This window comes from Bubalus kerabau, chromosome 20 (genome assembly GCF_029407905.1).
Source record: "Bubalus kerabau isolate K-KA32 ecotype Philippines breed swamp buffalo chromosome 20, PCC_UOA_SB_1v2, whole genome shotgun sequence".
Lineage (NCBI taxonomy): Eukaryota > Metazoa > Chordata > Mammalia > Artiodactyla > Bovidae > Bubalus > Bubalus kerabau.
Window position 1 is genome coordinate 36012737 of NC_073643.1, and position 6059 is coordinate 36018795.

Below are 6059 nucleotides of genomic sequence, written 5' to 3' on the forward strand. Positions count from 1 at the left end.
CTGTAGACCATTAGGCTACCCCATTTCTTAAATGACTGTTAAGTGTTTCATGACTCTGTGATCTGCAGGCAAAGTTCAGTTCAAGAGGTAGTTACTGAGATCCTAGTGTGTGGAGGGCACTGGGCTAACTTCTTTGGCATTATTTTTTCTCAGGGAGAAATAAATCCATCTCTTAGTTTAAATTGGTTAGAGTTTAGTAGAGAGATTAAGACAAACATGCGCATTGTGCCTACAATGTAGAAAGACATTCATGGTGAAAAAATAAGCAAATCACTATGACAATAAAGGTAGAACAGGCTGCAATGGTCTCTAGTAAAATTTAGTGACTGTGTTCTGTCTTTGCTTATCAGTTACAGATCCTTTTGTTGTGTTTTTCAATGTCCAGTATAAAGAAATAAAGACTTTATTGTCAATTCTTGTGCCTCAGAACCGAGCTTAATCCATCTGAAGTGTGTTACTCTTAATTTCAATGCCTATGTTGACTGTAAGGTTTGTAAAACACGCTTTAGTACTGGCATGATATCACAAAACAAGGCAAATGTGGAAGACAGTGATAGCTCATAAATTGCACCTTATTTATTTACTTTAGCTCTTTTTCTTAACATCATTATTTCTCTTTCACTCTGCCTTGCTCTGAGTCTTTGATTTCCCAGAGTATAAGAGTGTCGTGTACTTTCTGGTGTTTTGAGACAAGCTCAGTTTGTCTTTGCTCTGCAGGGCCTTAAATATTTCTGACAGTTTCCAAACCTTAACACAATTCAAAGTGTCATGGGAGGACACATGTCTGACTCTTGCTGTGATTATTGTCATAGAGGAAGGGCTCAATTATTATTTAAAAAAAAAAAAACAATCTCTAGTCAGTTTTATTAAGGAAAATTATATATGATTAACTTTTCACCAGTCTGTTCTGGCATGCTGCTAATGATAATCAGAATCACCTGGATCAATAATAGCCAGTGTGCATACTCTGTAGTATTTTCCACATGCTGTGCCCAGTTCAACATTATTGCTACTGTAGTGATGGACACCAGTTTTGGCCAACATGGCATAATACTCTGTATCAGATTTCCTCAAGACTGGGCAGTTGTTGGCAAGTATAACCAGTTTTGCTTTGCCTTGCTGCTCATTTTCAGAGTCTGCTTGTACCCCAGCACATACTTTTCACTTTTCATAAGCAGTTGAAGCCTAGAGTTGACTAACTCCAGCGACTTTTTCATTTTCTTTGTGGCCACCATCATCCTGCCTTAGGTGAGGGACACCCCCAACCAAGAGCAGCCTCCAAGATGTCTGAGGAGTGAGAAAGGCATGCTCAATTATTATTGGTTGTTATTTCTGGGGTTTTTTTTTTTTTTTTTTTTTTTGTAATTTCTTTCAGACTTCAAACCTCAGAAACCATTTCTGTTTCACCCTCCTGAGTTGAATTCTGTGACAGGAGCAGAGAAAGTGTGTCTGTCTTTGAAATGTAGATATGTAACACAAAGTTGGGAAACTATAGGTCATTTTGGTCAAGTCCAAATTGTCAAATTTGGTTGAGATATACTGGTGGGCTAATTGTGGATCCATGCATTCATGCCTGCGTGCTGTGTCACTTCCATCATGTCCAAGTCTTTGTGACCCTGTGGACCGTAGCCTGCCAGGCTTCTCTGTCTGTCCATGGGATTCTCCAGGCAAGAAGTGTGAGTAGGTTGCCATGCATTCTTCGAGGATATCTTCTTGACCCAGGGACTGAACCTGTGTCTCCTGAATTGGCAGGTAGGTTCTTTACCACTGAGTCACTTGGGAAAGCCCAATGGTGAATATGGACTGATAAAATAAACGCAAGTGTTTGACTGCCTTTTGTGACTTTTAACATTTGAGTTGCTTACATCTGAGACAATCAGACCTCTCCTCTGAGAATGATGTGAAAAGTGTGATTCTTTAAAATAACAGACTTGCCCGGAAGTTAAAAAGCAATGGAATTATATTTGAATTTTGAATCTACTTTGTCTTTGTATCTTATTCCAGACATTCTTACCTGATTCCATCACTTGCCCCACACTAATATGTATCTAAATCAGTTTCACTATGAATTTGGGTAAAACATCATTAGCTGCATCTGGAATGGGTTAGATGCGCAACATATTTCATAATTAAAGTTAAGTTATTTTTAGATTATTTGCTGTTATGGATTATTTACCCCCTCTGCTTTCAGTTATTGCAAAAAAAAGATCAAGATTTGACTTACTATTCATAAAATTCTGAGTTTATCTTCAAGATGTTCATCCCCTAAAGTATACAAGTGGTATGAATAATTCCAGTGCATATGTCAGCTTCTATGTGGTGTTCTAGGATGCACACATTCAATATGAACTGTGTTGGGATTCTGTTTTCCCTGGCTCAAGGCAAATATGTTCTTTGAAATGTAGATATGTATAATTAAATATGACTACTAGATTATGCGAATGAAATCTATTTTTCTTTGTAAAACAAGTTGAAAAACAGGACTTAAAGTATCTTGAGGTTTTCTTTTGAAGTCCTAGTTAGTCTATTTAAAAGTGACAACAGTAGATATAATTATCTGCACCTAGAGTAGAATATACTCTAATGTTTACTAATAAAATATTAACATGTTTAAGTATTTAAACATTTTATTACAGAACAGTTACCAATCTTGTTCCTTCCAAATATAGGGCTTAGTGGATATAAAGGGTCAAATTTTAAATGAACAAAACATATTTGTTCATAAGCAGATTCATGATTCACAGGTATAAGCAAATTGAGTTTGTTGCTATGCAGATAAGCAGAATCTTTTGGTAAGAGTTGTTGATGGACGTTGAAGAGGCAAAACAATATAAGGAGCCATCTTCTTTTGAATAGGAAGAACATATTTGTATTAGAAGGAAAGAATATCCAAATTCATTGCCATGGTCACAGGTGTCATGTGCATTTCTGATCTACTGTTCTGAGTCTAATAACATCATGTGAGGGCTGCAGAAGGGTGTCGTGGACTCCAGCTCCAGAGAACAGGCAGGGCCAGGTGCACCTCAGCAGACACCTGTCTAGGATGGCCAGGGACCAGCAGAACAGGGGGCGCCTCCATGGAGGCCAGTAAATAATGAGGATGGACAATAGCCAGAATCATATTCAACATCTTTCCCCCAGTATTAGGATGGCACCTTAGTCATGACTGACCTTCACAAACCAGGGAAGGCAAGGAATAGGGGAATGCAGAAACAACTGGGCTTAAACAACAAAAAGAAAGTTATCCAAATAGGGTGGTATCGATGGAAGACATGGTATTTAACATGGAGCTGATGAGAAATACTCCTGTTGGGCGGGGGAGGGGGCGGGGAATGTTTATATCCTCATTCCACCTTCCAGTTTGTATGCGCTTTAAAAGTGTTTCAAGGTCAGACCTTTGTTGTTTTGTTTGCTTTATTATCTGAAGCAAAGCTTCATCAAGTAAAACTCAGGGAAATACAAGGAGCAGAGAGGAGAAGGATGAAACCACGGGAGATAGGGGAGGATGCGGTGAGATCAGGGAGAGTTTCTCCAAAGAGAAGTTGTTTGAGCATTATCTCAGCATCAGGAACCTGGTGATGGTGAAGGAAATGCCATAGTGCAGGTACCCTTGCCTTTATTTCAGTGTCCTTTATACTGCACTGTCTGTGTTCCTGCCAACCTGCTAGGGCCAGTCTACTCATTGTCTGGCAACAGGCACAGAATAATAAATATAAGCATTACTCCTGTAAGAAAAGAAAATCTGACCAGTTGTAGATTTGATTTTATTACCGGAGAGCAAAGCAAATTCATACAAATCACAGAGTGACTCAGAACTCTAGACAAGAGGAACACATCCATCACCACGTAAGCCCCCTGTGAATCTCAGGATTCCATGGGAAACACGTTTTGGTGGTATGTTATAAACAAGCCCATGTGGAACTGGGGTATACAAGTAACTGCTTTATCTGCAAAGATTTGTCCACCTCTTAGGAAAAGAATGTAACAGAATAACTAACTACCCAAGAGCAACATCTATAAGTCCTAGGATACTGCTTAGCCCAGCAGCCTCAGCCTCACAAAGCTAAAAGCTTTGCTCCCACATCAGCTGGGGCCTCCGCAGGCCTGTGTCCTTGGCTCAGGGTCGAATGATTACATAATACTTGTTTTAAGTGAGCCAGCAGAACAAGGAACCAGAAGGGCAAGAATGCTTAAAGGCACAACTGTCACACCCAGGAGACGCTCTCCAGGGGTGCCTGGGTGCTGGGTTTGGGAGCACCGTATTGATGGGAATTAGCACATCTTAGCAGAGGGGCCAGAGGGGCCAAGGTCATGGGCACAGTTGTGAAATGAGTTACTGCTGTGCATTTTCCCCACTCTTAATACCTACTGATTGGAGTTATTTGTTAACTAAAGAGTGACTAAAAATGGTTTTGTTGTTCTGATTGTGATGAGCTTAAATACCCTTGACCAGAATGTAGAGATTGTTTGGGGTTCTTGAGGTCATTCCTCCTGCTTAGGGTCTTTGTCACACCAAAGTACTTAAATTATTAAATACTTGGCTTCTGTTCCAGTTTGCCTTCTGGAACGAGACAAAATAGAGCTCATAGACATTGTCTCCTGGTCCCCAAACTCCTAACTTCTTCACTCCACAACACACAGGATTCAGTTAGTAGCCCCTTCCCCACTAGCCCCCACTTTGACAAAATTAAATTCTTTTATAGTTCCCCTCATTGCTTCAACCTTTAAAAAGCCTCTCTATTCTAACTTATTTTCTTTTATTTTTTTCATTGACCTCTTCTTTTATTCATTCACTGTCTGAACATTTGTCTATTGAGGTGGCTCTACCAGGTACTTGGGAAACAAAATACACATGGTCCATGCTCTCGTGGATTCACAGTATAGCAGGGTAGATTGTGAGTTTCCACTTCAAAAAGAAGCAGAATCACACATACTAGTCTATAAAGAATCCAACATGGTATGTCATCTTTAGCAAGACTATTGAAAAAATTACAAATCATATGAAATAAACCTTAGAGTGAAAAAGTATATCAAGAACCCAGAGAAAGATCTAAACACGGAAATATACAGGGGGATTCTGAGAATCGATAAATCTTCTATTCTGGTTATTAAAAATAAGGTTATGTCTATACTCTAACCCTACTTCAGGAGTGAAAGCTTGTCTAAACCTACATTTCAGAAATTTGTCTTAATCATAAAAGAAGCCAGTCTCCTCTTGCGGATGGTGCAAATGGTACCCAGGGTTATTTCCTCTGGGTGTTACTTAGGCATTTCATTAAGGTACAGGTAGCAGTGGGTTCAGCAGGAGAGTTGCTGACATAGCGAGTGGTGAGTCACCCAGGGCTGCTGCTGCAGACCCATGGCTCCACTAGTGTCCTAGCACGTTTCCTTTCCTCCCACCCCTTCTACTTGAGGATATGGCATCTATCTGCAGGGTAACGTTTCAAAAATGGTTCTTGGAGTTCCAGCCATTAAACTTAATTTCCAGGTGGGAAATAAAAAGACAAGGGGACATACATTTAAAGTATATTGTCCATAAACCCTACCCAATAACTTCTGCTTACATCTCAGTGGCCAAAACTCATTATGGGGCCACATTCATTTCCAATCCCAGTAAAATCTGTTAGCAAGTGTTAAGGGGAGAAAGAGTGCTGGGTGGACTAGCAGGCTTCACCATCCCTGCAACTGAGACACAAGGACCTCACTGAAACCTCTAACCTGGAGGAGAAAAATGTTGTGGGCATGAGAGTGGAAGGTCAGGCAAAGGAGACCAGGGCCTAAGGACGCTCCTCGCACAGACTCCTGTGTCAACTTCTCTCTAGCAAATGTAAAAAGAAATTTGTGACTAAGTTTTAGAATTTGGTGCTAAGAAGCTTCATCACCTTTTTCTCCTCAAATAATTGGAATTCTAGAACTTTTTTTTTAATAAGTGCAGGTGTATACTGTACATTGATTTATGAATATAGATTTCTAATATCTACTTCTTCACATAAACATTGAGGCCTGTGTATTCCTCTCTTAGAGAATAACTGATGTGCTGTTTTTAAAATAGTGACCGA

General features: G+C 39.8%; 1 pseudogene; it reads right to left on the minus strand.

Moving 5' to 3' along the window:
* Positions 1 to 866: 866 nt before the first annotated feature.
* Positions 867 to 1235, minus strand: LOC129635536 (60S ribosomal protein L30-like; annotated as a pseudogene).
* Positions 1236 to 6059: the final 4824 nt, after the last annotated feature.